The 23,082-nt window shown below is 39.6% G+C and overlaps 1 long non-coding RNA gene across 3 annotated transcripts; it reads left to right on the top strand.

Moving 5' to 3' along the window:
• Window positions 1-4,061: 4,061 nt before the first annotated feature.
• On the top strand, window positions 4,062-13,494 carry LOC120566281. Of its 3 annotated transcripts, XR_005640430.1 has the most exons (6): window positions 4,062-4,194; window positions 6,257-6,528; window positions 6,870-6,947; window positions 8,418-8,590; window positions 8,712-8,776; window positions 13,094-13,494. It is a non-coding gene; the product is annotated as an uncharacterized LOC120566281 (long non-coding RNA). The 3 variants fall into 3 exon arrangements; XR_005640502.1 differs by lacking the exon at window positions 6,257-6,528; XR_005640460.1 differs by lacking the exons at window positions 4,062-4,194; window positions 6,257-6,528 and having other exon boundaries at window positions 6,847-6,947.
• Window positions 13,495-23,082: the final 9,588 nt, after the last annotated feature.

The following is a 23,082-nucleotide window of genomic DNA, read 5'->3' as shown; positions in this document are numbered from 1 at the left end:
AGAAGATGCAGAAAATCAGATGGAAACAGATGACCCCTGCTGGGATCTAGCTAAAAGCTAAATTCAACCTTTAGTATTTGTGTTCCAGACCATGGCGAAGGGGTATGAGGACAGAACCACCAGTTTCTAGTGGGAGGCAGGCCACCTTGCGGAACAGATCCCTTTCGCGCAGTAATCCATTTTTCATCCCGACCTGACCATTTCCTATGCACACAATATTCAGAAGTCCAGAGCTACATGGTTGGCGAAATAATGGTGAAGTATGACGCTGGTGCAGGATTTCACAATCAAAGGTACCGTCTGCATTTTTCTGTTTAACAAAAGCAAATCGGTCGTCTTTCAAGAGAAAACAACTGTCTCTTTCTTTAACAGAAGCAAACACTTCAGCGGGCATTTTGCTTACGTCCACTTCTGATTGTTCAATTTCTGACAAACGCGCCTGGTGACTTGTTCCAGGGGACTTCTTCCGCTCCTCACGTGTTTCTTGATTTGTTGCAGGTAGTTTTCAAATGGAAAACAGGAAATGTCATTTAAGGAAGAGTTGAAATGGCTGGCATCTTCATGGAGATGAATTAGTCCATGTATATTATATACAGGAAAGGTTTTGCCATACAGGTCAGCACAGCACATGACAAAGTGTTTGATTACTTCATGAGCATATTGGAGATAGGCATTTCGAATCCTATCATCTGACTCCAGCATTATCGACATGGCTACTGTGAAGGACAGGAAATGTTTGTATCTTTCAGGGGACAACACCGTTTTTAATACCACAGGTCCTGTGTTAAGCAAAAACTGCCGTAGTTCAGTGGCTTTCCACCTATCTAATTCATGTAAACCCCGCGGTTGCCGAGCAAATTCACTCGGCATCTTCCCTCTAAGTGCAATTAGTTTTTGAGAAATTGCATCCTTTTGTCTCACAGATAAACGGCAGATTTTTGGGCCACGAGTTAAGTAAATTAACAGACGTCTAACTACTCCCAAGCAGACCATATGCATATAATCTAGGACAAATGAGCTAACGCAAGGAATTCCTGCAGCAATGAAGGGGCTGACATCAGTTTGGTGGTTCCTGTACTCTCCTCTAGAGAAACCGTCATCTGTTCGAGAAGTGCATTCTTGTTCACTGAAAACTATTCTTCCCTCAACACGAGCACCTCTGATTAAACATCTTTCACAACTCTCATAAGAAGTATGACCCTTAATACATTTTAGATATGCCCTTGCTGGTGCGTCACAGATCACAGCATTAATATTTACTGTGTAAGTCTGGCCTTTATGAACTATACCATTCTCTTTGAGATGTTTGTACTCTGTCACAAAGTCTTTAAGATACTCCTCAAGTGGACTTGGCTTCCTTTGTCCACTAAACATAGCTACAAGAAATGGATCAAAACGGCCACACTTCACCAGTATTGGCCAGAATTGGACACCACTACTTTTGAAAAGTGGGATGCCATCAACGTTTACACTGAGGTGCACATCATTATTCTCCATCTGACTTAGATAACAACAGATCCCCTTTTCTAAGCCGTAGTACTTGTACTGCCCGCCACATTTAGACTCTGTTGTGTTACGTTGTGGTGTAGCAAGGAGTGTCCAGCAATCCACAGGCAATAGGTGCCCTTGCTTCCTTAATATGGACAATAAACCATTAAGCGCCCTGTGTGTCAATTTGTGCTCTAAAGCCCACTGTCTCAGGTCGTCTTCAAAGCTGCTGGTCATCTCAGCTTCATCATTTGGTTCCTTTTCTGAGTCAGTAGACCAATAGTCCACATCAGTGTCAAAGCCAAAATCATCTGACGTCCCAGGAACACTGTCACTGATGAAACTGTGTGGCATCCCAGGCACATCATCACTGCTACAACTACTTGGAGTCCCAGGCACACTGTCGCAATTATTTTGAATGCCCTGATGTTCATCATCGGTGTCAGAACACCGTAGAAGTAGATCGAGTTCTCTTTGGCGTTTTCGCCATTCTCTCATTCTCTTAGCCATCTGTAAACACAGCCGTGAGTTTAAGTTAGTTTTACTGTTTATTTGACTGGGGCATGTGCGAAGGGAAGGAGGAGATGGTCACAATACGTACCTTGTTTAGCTCCTTAAAAAGGCAGGATACCTCAATCCACATCCAAAATGAAAAGGACACTGCACACCACCCGATAGAAAGAAAAGACTGGTTTAGAAACCCCCAACTAAACCTTTACAATACTTGCATACTTTGACAGCTCAACATACCAGGATATTAGCTGCAGCATTTTTTGACACCGTGCTAGGCGCGCCCCCTATAGTGAAGTAAGGTAGACTATAGCCTAGGCTATAATGAATGATAATTCACAACTCAAAAAGGGCGATTGTTATGCGAAATTTAAATCGGTGGCTGCATGAATGTAGCCTAATATAATGTCTTTACTCCTAACGCTATGTTGCAGTTTTAAACATTTGGCATAGCCATCTCATCGTTTGGTTGGCTGCCTAACGTTCATGTAAAATCCACTGCTTGAATGTAGCTTACAATTAATGTTCGCTGATAAAAGAAAGCCTACTGTTCCAGAGTTGTTCTCTCGCCCCCTTCTCCAAACTCTTGCTCATCACCATACACTGACAAGTTCAAACTACCTCGTGCTTGTCTCGGAGAAGACGTTATACGTTAAAATACGAATTTCGCCTCAAATATTATTTTTAGTTCAATGAAATGACAGGAGGTCCGGACCTCGGTGACCTCATAACTGGCTATGGCCATGTCCGGAACATGAGGCCGCAATTTGTATTGAGATATCGCACCCATTACTTGTTAAACAAAAACATATCCCCTGCTATGTGGGAGCAGTAGCTTGTAGTTAGTAGCGAACTTAACTTAGGTTAGCTAGCTACCAGCCTAGCTCTGGTTAGTGAGTGACTCGACCGAGCTGCACGTTAAAGATTCGGTTAACATGAATATTTTTAGGCACTATGGTCGTTTTCAAAAGTAGCTAATTCCAATTAAATTTTAACTAGCTAGCTAACATTAGCTGATGGGAAGATGCAATGCCAATTGTAGCCACAACAGGTTTAGATAGTTTAAGACAACAACACTATAAATACATAAATGAACATAAAATGAACTAAGCTGACCGAACTTACCTTCAACTTAGTGGAAACCGATGGTTTGATCCAGAGACGGCTTAAAACGCTTTGGCTAAACAGAGAAGAGCGGCCTTTGCTTCCATGAAACCAAAGCCAAACAGGCGCCAAATGCTTGGTGTGTTGCCTCGGCCAATCAGATTGGCGTTTAATGCTTGGGTCATGATAACGTGCTGCCTCAGCCAATCAGAGTGACGTTTACTGCTTGGATCATGATAACGTGCTGCCTCAGCCAATCAGAGTGGCGTTTACTGCTTTGGTCATGATAACGTGCTGCCTCAGCCAGAGTGGTGTTATTTATCTGTTAATTATTTAAATTGCATTTCCAAATAAATAAATAAATACATTTATTAATTAATTATTTAAAATAAAATGAAATAAACCAGTAGAGGGAAAACAGGAATATGTAAAATAACAGAATATAATGTACTCAATAAATAAATAATGTATAACAAATAATGTTTAATCACAAATCATCATATTCATATTCATTAATCATATTGTTGACAACAATGTTGATATTTGTCATAAATAAACAATATTACATTAATAAATGTCAATTTCCCACACATGTTTAAGATGTCCACATGACGTCCAAAAAAGTTACCTAGTCTGACGTTCAAATGTTGAACTGCATATTGACGTCCAAATGGGGTCGTTGTTAGACGTTCAAATAGCAGACCTAGTTTGCACGTCGTGTAGACGTCAAGAATTGGTCTGGACCGACGGACGCAATTTAGACATGATCTGCACGTCCATCAGACGTCTAATGTTTAGTGGGATAGTTGCAGGTATATCTTCAAAAAAAATTGAAACACAATTCTAGCCAATCACTGTGAATGTGCCGCAAGGCTTCCACCAGAAAGCCAGAAGAAGAAGAAGAAGAAGAAGAAGAAGAAGAAGAAGCCAATCCGACTCCTACGCGCTCCGACCATATGTCAATGGCTCCGACACCTACCTACGCTCTATGGTCTTGCAGCGGAAAGATACCGGAGTAAATTGCCTGTCGGACACCTTTCATCTGTACGTCGACGGTTACAATTGTTTGGTGGACGGTCACTGCGAGCAGAGGTACGGAAAATATATATCAATTTTGGCCATAAGAACGTTAAGTTGGTTAGTTAACCTTATTTTTTTTCAGTCACACAGAGTTTGTATTGTCAAGTATCTTGTCAGAATTGATTTTGTGAACTGGCGCCTTTTCCCACCTAGCTTAAAATTACGTTACTTTAAGTTTGACTGCATTGCAATACTAATATAACAATGATGTAAGAGTTAGTTTACAGAGATTAAAATCGTGGAATATAGCTAGTAAAAATAGTGACATGAATAAAATCGCCGCCGGGCACTGAGTTTTTCGACTTTGAAGCAGACAGCCAAAGCCCTGTGTACTTGAATTTCCCCTGACAGAAAGTGTTCCCCCGGTTGCGTGAGCGCGTGTGCATTCAGCGGTGAAGCGGACCTTCGACTTAACCAAAGTAAATGAAAAATATAACATGTGGATTGTTTAATCAAACGTTTAAGTATTGTTGTTTTATGAACGAGTTTTTTTGCACAGCAAGCTAGCACTTATCTGTCAAAATAAAGGCTTCTCCTGTAGGCTAACGTTAGGTGTTATGAACTTCGTATTAGTCATTGCTAGTGATGCACCGAAATGAAAATTCTTGGCCGAAACCGAAAACCGAAAAAAGAGGAAACCAAGACCGAAAACCGAAACCGAAACACCGAAAGAAATTAAGCCAATTATTAGTACCATTGCATTTATGGCTATGACTGTGTACTAACTTTACTAAAATCAAGGCATTGCAATTGTATAAATTAATATTAAAGTTTAATTAAAAAATATCTAGCAGAAATATGGCTACAATCTGATAGTCACAGTATACAGTAGCCTAAGAACAGAATAGCATACTTATTGTTTTATTATTATTAATTATTGAGGCACTTTCTTGCAGGATTTCACTGAACATATCAGACAACGAAGGGTGCATGCCCCTCATCTGGTGCAGCGAGACAAGTCTTTTTTCTGCGCTCTTGATCTCCTCCTGCGCGCCGGCTGCTCCGTCTCCGTCTCCGCGCGGTTCTCCGCATCCATCGCGGCCTGGATCATTTCGTCGCGCCCGCTGCTTTATTTCCGCATCCAAGTAATGGTCTTTATAACGCGGATCAAGTACAGTCGCGATGAAGTGCAGAGGATCCGAACAGATCTCACTGAAACGTGTGCTGACAGACTCTAAGCGCGTACTTTTCATTGTTTTCACTCCGTGGTCCGTCTCAACCTCGTTGCTTAGGAGACGCTTTGCAGGTGGAACGGATCGGGTACTGACACCGCGTGCGGTGCGGTTTCTGTTTACGTCATCACAACATTTCGGCCCGTATTGTTTCGGTTGATAAAAGTATTTCGGCCGAAAACCGAAAATGCCCTTTTGGGCCATTTTCGGACGAAAATTTTCGGTGGCCGAATATTCGGTGCATCCCTAGTCATTGCACCGAATGTCTAAACAAGACGACTAGCTAGTTATATATTTTCCCTCGTAAAGCAAACCGTTATTTTGCGATAGTCTGATGATGTTATAACTGACCACGGAGTTGACTACTTGGTCATCCGTGTTACGTTTTGAAAGCTGGATCCAGACCCGCTGTAACTTTTTGTAAGGAAGCTGCATCTACTAATATATATCGTAGATACTGTAAAATCAAGATCATTGTAATACGTTTAACACTTTACTCAATTACATCTACTTGACTCGAAATGTAAATTAAACTGAATGCCACATTGTAGACAATAACATTGTATTTTGTCCTTACAATCTATGTGTGATTGCCTTTTGATATTGCTGAAAATCTTTTTAACCATTAATCGGTTATAACTTTCCATAGGTGAAGATTTTATGGAAAGTATAGAGTACTCTTTACACAATGTACAGCTGTAGCTGGTGGGCACTGCATATGATAGGGGAAACACTGGCTTAAGTGATAAACTTCTTTTAAATAATTGTTGGCAACATTGTAGTGACGAGGCTTAGCCTATGTTAGTATGCATGTCTAACCCTCTGATTTTTCTTGTGGTAAATCATTGTATTTTTTTATTTCCTTGATGTAGACCTAACTGCTGGGTTTGTCATTTTTTTAGAACACGGTATGTCATATCTGAGTCGCTGGAGAAAAATCCACTCAGAAGCTGCAGCAATCGCACTGGAATGTAGCAGCAGTGAAGATGGTTGCCGTGGAAATTTAAATCCTAATCAGTGTAATGTAGAAGATGAAAGTGAAGATCTAGCAGAAGAGGGAAGTAGTTGTTTAAATGAAGCAGATGAAATTGGTGATGCGGATTCAGATTGTGGATACAGAGAATATGTGTCAACTGATTCTGAAGAAGTCATAGAATCTGCAAAAGAAGACGAGGTAACCTTGCAAGAAAAGCTTGCTTCCTGGGCTACACGAAGTAAATGTGGAAGAAGCTAAATTGATGAAATGCTTGGTATCTTGAAGGATGAAGGTTTAGAATTACCTCCTTTCCCTGCTTCCTCCAACGTACTTCCTGGTAGAAGAGTGACGGTAGAAGAGGATGGGAAAGTAGCAATATAAAGGATGCATGCATAATTGTACATACCTACGTCTCTTCTATCACAACTGCCTTCCTTTCATGCACTGCACCAGCTGACCACAATCACTAAAAATTGCACTTTTTTTTTATTTCTTTCTGGAGCAGAATTAATTTTTTGTTAATTTGTGTCTTGAACTAGATGATAGTGGTCACAGTGAGGTAGAATTTGATCAAGAAGACCTCCAAGGAAATTGTCGACATCTCAACCGTGATGAAGGTTAGTTCTAATATTAGCAGTACGTTTTTGTCTGGTAGTAAACGTGCAGCGTACTCCATCCCCCCAGAGATCTGAAATGCTCCCTGTCTGGACACTTTAAAAAAAATCTACTAAAAACCCAGCTCTTTACCAAGGCATTCAATCCTGAATTACTTTTTGTTGTTCTGTCACTGTAACTATGTTTAAAGCGTCCTTGGGTCCTGTGAAAGGCGCTAAAAATATTTATTTGTTACGTTAGCAAAATTAGTAACAAAGTAACATTAATTATCAGCTGTATGTCATTACTAACTAACCTACTAGTCAAGTGTTGAGGACATCAGGTACAAGCTTAGACTAAACTGGTGTACAGCTCTGTCCTGTACACATACTGTACGTTACATCCTGATAATTATATTTCAGTGTTCAGAGGAGTCTGACAACTGGTTGTTAATGAAATGAAGGACCATGGAGCTGAGGTTAATGAAGTAAATTAGGGATTGAAACTAGTCCTTTTTAAGCTAATTGGGAGATGTTTCTTTTGGATTTTAATGCGTAAATGAAATGCTTAGTAATTATCCAGGGATCCTATTTAGAAAAAATGATGCATCGATAATCGTTTTATAATCGAATCACAGCCCTCTGAATTCCCACCCATACTGATGTCTGAGTTGTTTATTCTTTCTAAACTTCACTCAGTATCTTGATGTCAGCAATATGATTTATTCTTTGATGATTATGTAGTTTATATAGTGATGTTGCTGATGTAAACATTGCTCTTGCTTCTCTAGAAACAATATTTACTTGTATTTAAAATCCAAATAAATTCTAATCCTGTACTGAATGTTTTTATTTTAAAATAAATTAAAAATAATCAATTCTTAGTAATATAAAAGAATCAACAACAGCATTGATAAAGAACCAAACCAATAAAGATGATTGATAAGAGTAGTTGTAGTATAGATAAAATCTTAATGATTCCTATTGCTAGTAATTACATTACTTTTACTCTTCCCCAATACACACAGCCAGACAGATGTCAGCTGTGTGGGGCAGCAAGGCATCTGTTAGCAGGCAAATGTGGTAAAAGCCCAGACTTGTTCACTCATTGTGGAATGTCATAATCATAGTACACTTTGGCTGGGTGAAATAGATTGTAAATACAATCTCAATATTTGTAGGCTATATATTATAAATTATTTATATCTCAATATAGCATAAATTTAATATAGGCGTCAGTTATTGGCTGTCTATGGAATCAAATAGCAGCTGTATTATCCCATTAACATCCAGGAATTGTGCTAAAATAAGGGGATTTGCCTTTTTTTGAGCTTTATGCAAGTAAAGTTCTGAGACAAAACCCCTATTTGGATTAAAAAACAATAGCCTCCCAAACAAAAACATAAGGACAATAAATTATGACAGTTATCAGTAGTAGGTTGTGCATTGACATACCATTTCTAATTATGGTAATTATTTGTTTCACTGCATTAGAATTTCAGAGAAAAGTGATGGAAATGCTAGTGGAAATGCATGAGGATATCCGCTCATTGAAGAAACGGGATGCAGAAAAGTACGAAGCAACTCATATTCAACAAGCGTCAACTGTTGAGGCTCTAAACCTCCTTGATAGATCCCTCGACTCCCTGGAAGAAAAACAGAAGCTGGTAAGGTTAACTGTAGTCATAGCAACATAATTATGCATATTTGTCTCTCATGTGTAATGTGTCACTGTTTACTTCTTTTTCTTTTGTTAATAAAACTGAAATATTGTTCCTCTAATTTCAGATGAATGCCTTGTCCAGGGTGGGAGGAGTCCACTTGAAAGACAATGTTAAAAGGGTCATGGAGAAGTAAGTGTTTATATCTCAGTGTCAATTAGATGTCAGTTACTGTTAGCATCGATATAATAGAGTGGAATTAATATTGTATAGGGGACTCGACTGTTACCACTGGGCCAACTGGCAGCCTTCTTTAGGGATCTGAAAGTCACAGGGTTCAGTTCATACCCCGGTTTAGAAGTCACAAGTGGGTATGAGTTTCGTACATAATTAAAATTATTAAAAGTTTAATTATGTCAAAGATGAAATGAACAAAATGAATGTTTGCACCAGATTTCCTGACATTAACAGCCATGTGTGGTGAGTTAAACATCAAGTACAAATGTATTATATACAGGCTTCATACGGTCATGAAAAACCCAAGAGGGTCTAACTGCAGACCTCCACTGTCAGGCCGGTCAGGACAGGAAATAACCATAAATAAACAACAATACAACAATAAGCAATACGTTTTTACGTCCCCCACAGGATGTAATGTGATGCATTCTCGGTTGTTTTGCTACTCTACACATTGCGAGAACGGTAGGGGACTGGTTAGCATTATCCAAAACATTGCTCTTTGTCTGTGTTCGCCGTCGATACCGCAGCCAATATTGTACATTTAAATCACACAAATTACAGAATGTTACACGTGTGTAAGTTAGGTAATTTGTCTTTCTACATAGGCAATGTTAGGCTACGCCAATGGTGGCTAGCGTCAGCTCCTGAAGTAGTATTTCTTTCTTTGGATAACATACTCATAGACTGTATGAAGCTACTGTGTGTTCAGCTTTATTAAACTTTTTTTTTAAAGCATTTAACAAGGGCATAGGTTTGCATATGTCTTAATATGTTGACTATGACGCTCAGGTTATTTATATGTCCAAAAGAAGATAAAATACAGTTCTATATCATTTAGACCGTTCAGTGCAGCTTTTTCACACTTAAACAGTGTGCAAACACTTCGATTGCTGTATGAATCTATCTTAGTTGAATTGAAGTTTATGTAGCGTTATTACGACAGTGTTTCCCCATCCCTCTACTGGAGAAAGTTACCCCCTGTCCTGCATGATTTAATCTCTCCCTGCTTCAAATTCAGGCGACTCGGCAAATGTTGCAACAAATTCATTTTCCACACCAACTGGAGTGAATTTCAGTCCCTCCAGGATTTCGCAGCCTTTTTTTGAGATTGTTGCGGTCCAAAATGACTGATTTCACGGGAGCTTTTGTAAAAAAATTGCGATAAAAGTTGCGATGTATTTTGTATGTTTGTTGCAATGAAGTTGCGGGAAACAGTTAAAGTTGCAAAAAAGTTGCAATTTTTTTTAATATATATAGTTCTTTAAAAATAAAAAGGAAACATGTTTTGGGGAGAATAAAACTATCCTGGGCTGAGTTTTCCTAGGAACCTTACCAAAAAAGCTCAGGATGCTGCAAATGTTGGTATAATATGAAAATGGCTGGTGGATTTAAGACAAAAAATAATAATTTATTGAATGAATCAAATTTGAAAATATCTATCAGTGGCTTGTTGATCTTTACATTGTTAGTTAATTTCCTAACCTGGCCTGGGACTCACATTCATACAGTTTGATAAAGTCCTGACTTTGACTTATCATTGCACTTACAATAACGAGCGTAGCTGTCCTCAATTTAGGTCATCGTGTCGTCTCATCTCCTTTTTCTCCTGCATCCACCGTGTGTGTTGTTTGTGTGTCTGTGTGTGTGTGTGTGTGTGTGTGTGTGTGTGTGTGTGTCTGTCTGTGTGTGTGTTTGTGTGTGTGCAAGCGTCAGTCGCGGAGGGAACGGAGCAGTAGCCCCACCCGCTGCAGAGAGCTGACAGCCAGGATTGAAACGGCAGCAACTTCAGCGACTTTTAAATCGTTAAAGTCTAACAAATCGTTGCACATCTTGCAAAACAGTTTGCCCCCGCTTTCGTAAAGAACATCTGGATACTGTTTTTCACGGTCCTTTGCTGTTATTTTTGTAAATGTGAGACGTTGGCAGCACACGTGTCTGCTGCGCATGCTGCAAAGTGAGTTTGCTGACGTATGACGATGCTTTGCAGGAGACCGCGATGATTGGTCAAAGTAGCGAGTCGCACCAAAGTCGCGGTGATTGGTTGAATTTGCGTGAATTGGCACGATCGCGAAATCCTGGAGGGACTGGAATTTGCATCTTTGCATTGACTTTGTGTGTAATCAAGACGCGTGAAACACTGGATTTGCTTTCAGTGTGAACCCACCATTGCACACCATTGCACTGCCCCCCCTGGTAGCTGAAACGGGTAATTGCATTGTTTCAAAAATGAGTGGAATAATTACTTCTGACATAACCAGATATTTTATAAATACTTTAAAAACACAAAACAACTAAATGGGGATAGATAATACATCTGATTTCATATACTGCTTTAGTAAAAATAATATTTTTTCAGGGCTCTGCCTCTCACCTGAGACCATTGTCGACGCATATGCAGGACGCAAAAAACAATAATTTGTTGCACTAGTCGGGACATCTTACCGTGCCACGTTACAATAAAGGTTGCCTAAATGCCATGTATATAAATTTGCTGTCAGCTTACTAATTGAATGCGCGTTTTGTGTAGATTTGGACTTTGATACGTTTTATTCCACTTTGTTTAAACGGCGAAGTTCACCTCGTTCACCTGTTTGGAGCTGACAGGTGAATGTGACGCGCGTATAGGCCTTGCTGGATACACCGTGACTCTGTTTGTGGATCTACTGATCGCTGTGGATGACTTGTTTTCATGTCATTGGATTACGGCAAAATACGGGTCTTTTTTCTTAACGTGTCTTAACGTTTTATGGTGTGATTGCGCTTGGTTTCTGCGTTTGGAGAGGCATCTCAACAGACATGAGGTCCAACACTGATTGTTCACTGTTAACCTACATGTTAGTTGAATTTAAGTGTCGGGGCATTCTGCCACCGTCTGTCTATTGTGCTCCAACACAACCGTGCCCACGGGCATCAGTTTGGTTTGAAATGTGCTGGGGACAGAGAAGCATTCGGAGGTACATTTCCAGAAGTGCTGGGTACAATGACGCATACGTTTTTTTCTCTTTCGAGCAGGTCAGGTTTAATGTACGTAAACAATGACCAATGATTACCAAATTTCTCTCTAATATTGCTCCTCATAACCACGGAAAACTGTCAAAAAATAGAACCCAAAGTCCAATTATTATGGACGTTATCTGACATTTAGCGTTTCTGCTTCACATTTTCAGCAGCAGCGGAGCAGCTGTTGGTTGACTCCCAACGGTTCTCATGGGCTTTATAAGTCCTAACATGAAAAAGCTTAACGTGGTTTAATGTACCTAAACAACGATCAATCACCACCACATTTCTGGTTAGATTTTTTGACAGTTTTCAGTGGTTATGAGGAGCAATATGAGCGAAATTTGGTAATCATTGTTTAGGTACAAGCTTTTTCCTCGCCATAGCCTGTCAAGTTCTTTTGACAGGCATAAGTGTTCATTTCAAGATATGGCCATGATAAATTTGGTAATCGTTGTTGAGGTACATTAAACCACGTTAAGCTTTTTCACGTTAAGCAGAACAGGCAGCGTTGTGAACAGAGAAGCGTGCAGCCTCGCAGCAGCAGAGCGGCGCTGTGTTCGCCCCCACCTGTGGGGACAGAGATTGTTGTGGATTTTTGCATCTGTCGCTCAAGAATTATGTGTGTTATGGACTTCTTTTTTTAACTAAATTGAGCTCGAGGTTTTAAATTGTTACAATGTAAATTCAAATCTGCTTAAAAAAATAAACATGTTTATTTAGCATGTTTGTTTTGTCCATATGTGATCGTGCTGTGTTCCCCAGGTCTCAGTTGCTACAATGAGTTTTTTTTTTTTTTTGCCCCCCTGGCTCGAATGTCAAACTCCGCCTATGCAGCCATCACGATGATATCGTCCACCAGCACAAGCCTAATATCCTCAGTGTTTTCTAGTGTCTATTTTGGGGGTTTAGTAAAAACCAGTAACCACAATTGCCACCTATTAACAACCTGGCCGCTACCTGCAAGAAATGTCAGATTTTCTTTGCACTAAATTATTTTCTACTGCTTAACATGCTGGATAGATGTCTTTTACATTTTTTGATATTTTTAAAACAAAGAAATTTGCTGGAAATTTTCTGCCAGTATGTAGCCAGCTGCAGCTTGCAGTTTAGGAACACCATCTAAAGTTGAAATGGCTTTAAAACATGTACATGCAAAAAAGAAATGCATGGCCCTTGAGAATGTCTGCATCTTAATGTTTTTTACTGCTTCCTGTATTCCACTACATTCTATATGCCCCAAAGATTTACAGTTTCAAATATTCCTTACAGAGAGTGTCCAGAGGACGACTGCAGAAATGGAGGCAAGCATTGCAGCGGCTGCCGCCTTCTGTTTCAAATATGCCCCAGACAGGGTGGGTGGAGGTGGAAGAAAAAATAATGTTTCTGAAGTTTAATTTTTTTTTTGTTCATAAGTGGGGTCTGTTGAGTTTTGTTAAAAATTTAATTTTCTTTCATTTTTCAAACATTATACCTGCTAAACACCTGAATGTTAGCATTGAACTTGTGAGCATGTTTCCATGTTAGCATTAAATTCAAAATACCCAAGTGCCCCCTATGTAGACTACAGCTTCAAGGAGCATTTTCATTATGTTTGCCACCATAAGTAGCTACTGAGCAAAGTCTTTTAAAACTACAAGTTTTAAAATAAAGAGGTTATTTTCTTAACTCAATGAATGTCTTTGTCTCTGCTCGTGACTTAAAATGTGGGTCTGTCCAACTTTTGATTCTGACATCTGTCTAACCTTAGGACATTATCCCAGTTTCTCAATATGTAGACTTTTTATTTACAATAAAAACCAAGCTCTGTAAAAGTTTATCATGCCAACAAAATCCAAACTAACTCTTAATTTTTTGGGGGGGGATTTGACGTTAACTCGATTTTCATTTCCAACTAAAATCTAACTGTGCAACGTTAGAGGATGATGTCAATCCAACGTTGGGTTTTGACGTTAACACGATTTTCATTTCCAACAACAATCCAACGTCTATCTAACATTGGAGATTGATGTCAATCCAACGTTGGGTTTTGACTTCAACCCGATTTTCATTTCCAACAACAATCCAACGTCTATCTAACATTGGAGATTGATGTCAATCCAACGTTGGGTTTTGACGTTAACACAATTTTCATTTCCAACAACAATCCAACGTCTATCTAACGTTGTAGGTTGATGTCAATCCAACGTTGGGTAATGACGTCAACCCGATTTTCATTTCCAACTACAATCCAACGTCTATCTAACATTGGAGATTGATGTCAATCCAACGTTGGGTTTTGACGTCAACCGGTTTTTAAAGCGAAAAATATAAAAAAAAAAAAAAAAAAAAAAAAAAAAAAAAAAAAAAAAAAAAAAAAAAAAAAATTTTTTTTTTTAAACCTTAACTTTTTTTTTTTTTAAACAAAAAACAAACGTCAGTCCAAAGTTGGAGTCCAACGTTGATATGATGTTGAACTGACGTCCGGTGCCTGCTGGGTGGCGAGGCACCAAGCCAAGGGGCATCTGGGTAGATGACGAGGCCACAGGGTGTGTAGTTGAAATTTGTCATCCGGCAGTACTCCCTTGCCACCTCAAACTCCATGTCTGCACCTCTTCTCATTTCTGCAGTCTGCCTTGTTCCTTTGAGGATTCTTTCTGCAAGAAAATCTGCAGAGCTCACTCCCCTCACAAAACACACATCTCTAAAACGTGAGGAGGTGATCCTAGGCCTGCGGAGCTGATGCCACTCCTGGTCTGTTGCCTGCTCTCTTTTCGCTGCCTCAGTCTTATAGACCATGTCCAGTGTGACATTCAGGCTTTTAAGGTGGAAGTGCTCCTCCTCAGTGCAAACATGCACACAGTCTGTCGGGGCAAGCTTGCACTCCCCAATAGGCAGCGGTGGGTAAGGTGGAGGATCCTGGTTCATCTTGACTGACTTTGTGGGCAATACAGGTTGATTTGAGCTAAGCCAAAAGCTGTCTCAACAAGGGTCTTCTCGTCACTGATGCCCATAGTTGCTGCTAGAGGTTTCTCTCTAATGCTGAAGTCTTTGTACATGTCTCCAATCAGTAGCAAAGAGATGTCTAGTGGGTCCCCAACCAAGCCCTTGTAGAGTGTACTCCTGTGAAAGAATGTAATAGTGTTAGTAATATTAGTGTTAGTAGTGTAATTAGTGTTAGTAATATTTGCAGGTTACTGACACCTATGAAATCTCTCTTGTATTTATTTGTGTGTACACATGTGTGTGTATACTGTGTGTGTGTGTGTATGCATGTACATATGTGTACATGAGTGTGTGTGTGTGTGTGTGTGTGTGTGTGTGTGTGTACACACACACACACACACTAATTGTAAGTTGCTTTGGATAAGTAGACTGTATGATGCAGTAATTGCAATAGCAGCTCACTACTTCACCTGACTCCTCCTTCCGTGAGCCGGTTGAGTCTTGGTCTGCCGATGACGTTTACTATATTGGCCCAGGTTTCACTCCCTGACAAAAAAAGGACAAACAACATACAATCCACACACACACACACACACACACACACACACACCTAACTAATCTGGCAAGTAGTATTATAAAATAATAATAAAAAATGGCTAAAAAATGTAATTTCATTAAGATTTTTGCCCTTTACTTTCAGTGCAGCAAACTCTCTCCAGAAGTTCAGTGAGGATCTCTGAATGATCCAATGTTGACCTAAATGACTAATGATGATAAATAGAATCCAGCTGTGTGTAATCAAGTCTCCGTATAAATGCACCTGCTCTGTGATAGTCTCAGAGGTCCGTGTAAAGCGCAGAGAGCATCATGAAGAACAAGGAACACACCAGGCAGGTCCGAGATACTGTTGTGGAGAAGTTTAAAGCCGGATTTGGATACAAAAAGATTTCCCAAGCTTTAAACATCCCAAGGAGCACTGTGCAAGCGATAATATTGAAATGGAAGGAGTATCAGACCACTAAAAATCTACGAAGACCCGACCGTCCCTCTAAACTTTCAGCTCATACAATGAGAAGACTGATCAGAGATGCAGCCAAGAGGCCCATGATCACTCTGGACGAACTGCAGAGATCTACAGCTGAGGTGGGAGACTCTGTCCATAGGACAACAATCAGTCGTATACTGCACAAATCTGGCCTTTATGAAAGAGTGGCAAGAAGAAAGCCATTTCTTAAAGATATCCATAAAAAGTGTCGTTTAAAGTTTGCCAAAAGCCACCTGGGAGACACACCAAACGTGGAAGAAGGTGCTGTGGTCAGATGAAACCAAAATCGAACTTTTTGGCAACAATGCAAAACGTTATGTTTGGCGTAAAAGCAACACAGCTCATCACCCTGAACACACCATCCCCACTGTCAAACATGGTGGTGGCAGCATCATGGTTTGGGCCTGCTTTTCTTCAGCAGGGACAGGGAAGATGGTTAAAATTGATGGGAAGATGGATGGAGCCAAATACAGGACCATTCTGGAAGAAAACCTGATGGAGTCTGCAAAAGACCTGAGACTGGGACGGAGATTTGTCTTCCAACAAGACAATGATCCAAAACATAAAGCAAAATCTACAATGGAATGGTTCACAAATAAACACATCCAGGTGTTAGAATGGCCAAGTCAAAGTCCAGACCTGAATCCAATCGAGAATCTGTAGAAAGAACTGAAAACTGCTGTTCACAAACGCTCTCCATCCAACCTCACTGAGCTCGAGCTGTTTTGCAAGGAGGAATGGGCAAAAATGTCAGTCTCTCGATGTGCAAAACTGATAGAGACATACCCCAAGCGACTTACAGCTGTAATCGCAGCAAAAGGTGGCGCTACAAAGTATTAACTTAAGGGGGCTGAATAATTTTGCACGCCCAATATTTCAGTTTTTTATTTGTTTAAAAGGTTTGAAATATCCAATAAATTTCGTTCCACTTCATGATTGTGTCCCACTTGTTGTTGATTCTTCACAAAAAATTACAGTTTTATATCTTTATGTTTGAGGCCTGAAATGTGGCAAAAGGTCGAAAAGTTCAAGGGGGCCGAATACTTTCGCAAGGCACTGTATGTATACTTAAATATCACTAATGCCAGGAGTATTAGGCCTAGGAATTGTGTCTTAACACTTACCGCTGTTCTGGGCTTGTGCCATTGCTGCTCTGTCTCAGTGCAGGTGTGGACAAGTGGCACAACCTGCACATTCAACTCTGAATAGTGTGCAGTTTGAAACAGCAAAGCAATGTGTGGTTACACATTGCAGTGCTAGCCACACATGAGCACAGATTTGATGTGAGGATGACAGGGTCTGAATCCCGAAGCACTATCTGTAAAAAAGTGTATGGAGAGAAATTTTTACAAACATCGACAAAGATTTGAGAGTGTGGTTAAGCTTTAATGTATCATATTTGAGCAGTGGTTCAAACAGATGCCACTGATTTGAGTAACAGTCTAGTTAGGTTGCTGGGGCAAGTTTGGCAATGACATTATTACAACAAACACAATAACAGAATTTGTTCATGCTGTAATAGAGGGATTTTTATAGGACGTATTATGGATAACATGGAATGATTGCACTCAAGAATCAAGGATTTCCAATCAGAGTCACCTATACCCCAGTAACCTCACTATACACATATTTTAACAAGTAGACAAACAACAACATTGAACATGGAACAACTGTGCATGCATTTACCAAGCATCTCAAGACTAAAGCAGCTCTTGCAAGTCTGTCCATGGTGATTAGACAGTCAAGGGGACCCGGTCATGATCACTGAATAGTCCACTCTTACTTACTCCTACCCTGAGAGGCTTGATAAATATTGTCCCTAAACTGGAACAGATTGAGAACCCGAACAGAACACCCAACCCATCCCTAACTATATATAACCTATGTAGGTAGCAATCATAACTTTGCAGAGCGTGACATTTTTTTCTATCAGCTCAGATTAGTAGGTTAACGTTATCGTTAGTTTAGCTACCATAGAGACATACTGCTGTTGGGGACCAAGAAGCTGGTTAAATCTGATTTTAACCAAAAGTAAACTGACCTCTAGATACAGGACACACGTGTTCCAAGACAAAGAAATCTTGGCCTGCATGTAAACCCCAATGCCGGGGTAATTCACACCTCTATGCAAAAGTGCCAGCCAGAAGGGAAACGCCTCACAACTGGCAGGAAGTCAAAGAACTACAAGATTGTAGTCTTCACCCTTTCAAGAGTTTCGAGTCTTCCTATTGGTTCAGCGGTACCATAAACACAGCAGGGGGTCTTAACCTATAAATAACCTGACCCTAGGAAACTCCCTCGTCTTCACTTGCAACTCACGTTGCTAACAGGAGGCTCGCAAGCGCTTGTGCTGAACTTCCATTTTCTGGAGAAAGTGGATTTTATTTCGGTGGATCCTTGAAAACGCACCAGTGTTTTCATATCTGCAGTGAGAAGGAAACAACGTTTTTCTTCTCAAAGTCGACTAAACTTGCCCCCCCTTGCTGCCTTTTTGGAGGGAAGTTTCTCCGTGGCCGCTGACGAGCGCCAGGGACCCGCTCTGTTTAATTTCTGTGGAAATCTATAGACCGGAATAAACGGACTGAACACACCCGTAAGAAGGCTTACGTCTGGGCAGAGATAAGTAGTGTGTTTTATTAATGAGCAAAGGGTTCGCTACCACTTGTTGCCATTAAGGTGATCTGATTTAATCATGTACTGGTCCATATGTGATTATTAATCTGTTCTGTGAATGTATAACTGATCCATTATACCGTTTGATTATGTTGTGTTGAGTAACTTGGTAAAACTGTAATTGCTACCTGCTTAACCACTCCTTTCACGGAGTTTTAATTACTGTCGGCGAGAAAATCGCGAAAATCAGCTGTTAGCCACTGGAGTGGTTATAGTGACGTTTTCCTCAGCAAAACAAAAGTCTCAAAGTCTGTCCTAACTACACGTTAGCCCAGACCTGAGTGGCTGAGGGGAACTGGGTCATTATCGATAACTAAGATCAGAGTGTTTTCCCTTCTTTCCCCTGTCTCCTTTTACTAATTATACACAGACACACACGCACATACACCTACACGGACACAAGCTAGCTTGTAGCTCCCGAGCTAACGGGGCTAGTTTCACACGTGGAGTCGGCATCACTTTGTACAGAGCTAACACATGACCTAGCATACTAGGCTAAGCGTGCGCGTTGCCTAGCAACCCCCTCGGATTCTTCAGACCCTCCCCGTGCACGCAGCACCACTACCGCCCTCTTGAGGCTAAATAGTTTTGTGCAACTCACAGGAGTAGCCAGTTTGGTTTTTGTGTTAGGACTACATTTTGACACCGCCCCTCCTCTTTCGCTCGCTCACACACACACACACACACACACACACACGCACACACAGTTGTTTTTGCTTTGTTTTGGTTGTGATATGGTAAAAAGTTTATTATTGAAGGATTATTGATTAGCTACTGATAATTGTGACGTTAATAAATCTTATTATACTTAATTAGCAGTTGCTTGTGATTATTTGTGTACTTGTTGTAATAATCGCTGGTCGATCAGGTCCGTGCTTGGATTCACCCCTTCCTTTATTTCCTTTTTAAAGGATTACTACAGAAATGAGACTGTTCCACAGTTTGATTATTGGTCCCTGACTTGCAGGGTGGTGCCCCGTTTTGATTGTTTGTCGATTTGATAAAGTTATTAATAACCATATTCATAACTTTATTAATAATGATAAAACATCTTTGATAATTTGCCAATGATCAAATCTGTACCCTACGAGAATCCTACACTGCATTCTTCCTGTTCGGTAATGCTAACATGAGCTATCGCTAGCAGATACAAACCTTCGTAGTCAAATATGTATAAGGAGGCGTATAGCTTAAACCCCTTGTCCATTTTGGAGGCAAGAGTTTTAGATGTCAACCTGCATATGTGATGGACATCAATTATGCTCATTTTGGGTAATTCCTGAAGGCATCTGGAGTACAACCGCGCCATATTCAACGTAGCGTGGTACAGCCAGGTACAGCGGACCTGAACCGAATGTGATGACACCTGTTTCGGAGAATGCGGAAGTGCGTTGCGCATAACCCCTATTAAGTGGCCGCATGGCTTTGACAATTATGCGGCTCTCTGATTGGCCGGCCGGCCCAAACGGCCCATGAGGGCCCGCGGCCCCTCTGGCATCTGCCCAAATGCCAGATTACCAGTCAGTCACTGGTTAAGACATCAGGAAACAAATACTTAAGAGGAAGACAAAGCCAAACAGTAGGTGGATGAAGGATGTGGAAGAGGATGAAAGGCCAACAAAACAGGTAATTCACTTATTCATTATTGATGTGCAGAAAACTGAAACTGAAAAGTAAAACCTTCCTTCCCAATGTCCTGACCTCACTTGATGTCTTCATCGAAAAACAATTGATGAGGAATTATTTTATTTAACGTAAATGCTGAATTTTTTTAAAATTTGCCTAACTTCATACACTGAAAAAAATGAATCATTGACTTTAATTAAATTTATTAAGGCAACCGGTTCCACGTATTTTTATTCGGTTAATTAAAAGCAAAAATATTAAGTTTGTTTAATTTAACTAACTTATGTTACAGTAACACAATGATTGTTAATGCAGCTAATTCAAATGTTTTACTTCTGATCAACAAGACATATTTAAGCTTAACCAAATTAAGTCAGTTATGTTATAGTAACTGAAATAATATATGTACAGGCTACATATTTTACATTTGTCAATTCAACATATATCTAATTTGTAGTCATTAAATAATAGATTTACGTTCAGTTAATGAGAACATTAGGTTTTCATCTAATATAAGTTTTACTATTTACTTTGACATAATTAAAGTTTGTCAACAGGTTCCACACAAATGAATTTGGTACACCCAACATAGTTTTCTTATTTCCTTTATTCACCAACAGTGTATAGAATTGCACCAAAATGTTACTGAATCACTACAGTAACATTGTATACAATAAAATAACATTTCAATGCATGTACACATTTGTAACACATGGAATTACAGCTGAAAATATTAGTCGATTGATGGATAGCAAATAATTCACACTTTAATAAATAACTTGTACTTTTTACGGTTTAATAAATAATACTTAAAAAAAATTGTCTCTCCATGTAACAGCCTTGCCACTGGAAACTTTATTTTAGATGTTAACACTTAAACATCTACTTTCTGTTAAAGTAGCATTTCTTTAACAGCCCGGGTATACGAAAGATGGTATGATGATTCAACTTCCTTGCAGTTTGATTTTGATGCAGCTTAGTTTTAAAACATCCACAAAATATCCATAGTTCTATATCAACCGTTTTTGCACAGCATGGTCTCTCAATTCTACATCACTTCTCTAGTAGTGACACTCAACTACCACTTTTCATGTATGGTAAGTTTTTCAAAAGTTTGCAAAGAAATTGGTTGTTTTCCTCAAGTGTAGTTTCTCTGCTCTATTTTCAAACAGGTAATTTTTTTTCAGTTTCGGCCCAAAATATTTCTCCTGTTCTATGGAACATTCAGCATCCAAATCAGATATTGTCTCATTTGTACAGTTGGTTCTTGAGCAGCTGTACCTTGGTTGAGAGTCTGCAAGCATCCATTTGAAGGAAGAACTTTTGAAGTACTTCAAAGAAGGCTTTCAGTCTGTTAGGATAACTGAGGGCACATGCAGAGGCAAAGTCTCCCAAGTCGTGCAGAACTTCAACGCGCTGAATCACAATTCCAACATCGGCTGGAAGAGTGGCGGTATCACCTCCCTTAACATCGATGCTGTAGATACCAAAGGTGACTTCTCAAGCTTCCTCTCAACAGCTGTACCATCGGCTTCCTTTACAGAGGAGAAAGAGCAAGGAGAAAAACAATTAAATTAGAAAATGTTTTACCTCTGCAATTCAGATTTCCTGTATATAATAGTGTTATTAGTATCACACCTTAAACAGTATGTGTAAAAATAATAAGATGAAGTAATGCTGGGTGATTGTAACAAACTAGAGATCATTTTTATCATTTACATTATTTAATAAACACTGACCAAGCACTTTATTAGGTAGGGCAATCTAATGCAATCCAACAGCTCTGCTATAGATTCTCTTTAACTATAATTAGATATGTTCAGTTTTTTTTGCATTGTGTTCCTGATATTCTCATGTAGGTAGACAATAATAATACTAAAACATTTGTACATTAAAACTGTACACCGCCAACACCCACTACAACCTCAGTAATTAACTGGAAGTAAAATGATCACCTTACTGTTAATGTTTGAAAAAATCTCTAGATGTACAAGTTTAATACAATAATGCATACACAAACCCACACCTCACATTTCTATAAACATGTGATTTGGACAGTGTTGGGAAGGATACTTTCAAAACGTATTTCGTTACAGAATACATGCCCACAAATGTAATTTGTAACGTATTCCGTTACTCAATCTGAGTAACGTATTCTGAATACTTGGATTACTTCAGGACTTCATTACTTCCACATTGAATTGCGTTTTATAAGTGTAGGAATGCAGCTATCACATCCAGCTTACAAAACAGGCCTATAATGGTGTGTTCTTTTTATTCCAACTAGCTGAATGTGTACCTGAACAAGCAGATAGATTATTGTATTGGTAGTCCCGAACTGCATACTACAAAAATCTAACCGCAGTCTTGCTACCACGAGCTAATTTTAGCTAACGTTAGCTAGCATGTCAAACGGGGCTAGTCAGTCTTTAAACGGCTCTGGAGCTAGTAAATCAGCACGTAGGAGAATGTAAAGTCGCACGTCAATTTTAAAATAGCAAGGTGACCAGTAAAACTACAGCAGACGAATTACACCTGGCTAATTAAAAAAATAGCTTACTTTAAGATGCTTCTTCAAGTTGGAGGTGGAGTAATTTGGACGCTGAAAGGAGGTTGGTTGCTGGCAAGCACAGGTTGCACTGCACAGTTATATTTCATTCTCCCTGTTCGTTCTTCAATGTGAAATGCTGTTTGAATTTCCAAGATAGAAACTTATTCCTGCCCTGGCTTTGTCGTGCCGGTTCCGACTCCATTGTGACTGATCACGCAAATACAGCATTTTTTTCGATTTCATGGGCTATCGGGGCTTCGGAAAATGCATAGAGTTGCCTTAATTTAGTCAGAGTGAATAAACTCGTGAAACAGAGAAGTATCGTCATGTAATCCATTGATTTCAACAATGTAACTGTATTCTAAATACCAACGATTTAAATTGTAACTGTAACGGAATACAGTTACTCATAATTTGTATTCTGAATACGTAACGCCGTTA

Source organism: Perca fluviatilis, chromosome 1, assembly GCF_010015445.1.
Source record: "Perca fluviatilis chromosome 1, GENO_Pfluv_1.0, whole genome shotgun sequence".
NCBI classification, from domain to species: Eukaryota; Metazoa; Chordata; class Actinopteri; order Perciformes; family Percidae; genus Perca; species Perca fluviatilis.
This window is presented reverse-complemented; position numbering and strand designations above follow the sequence as displayed.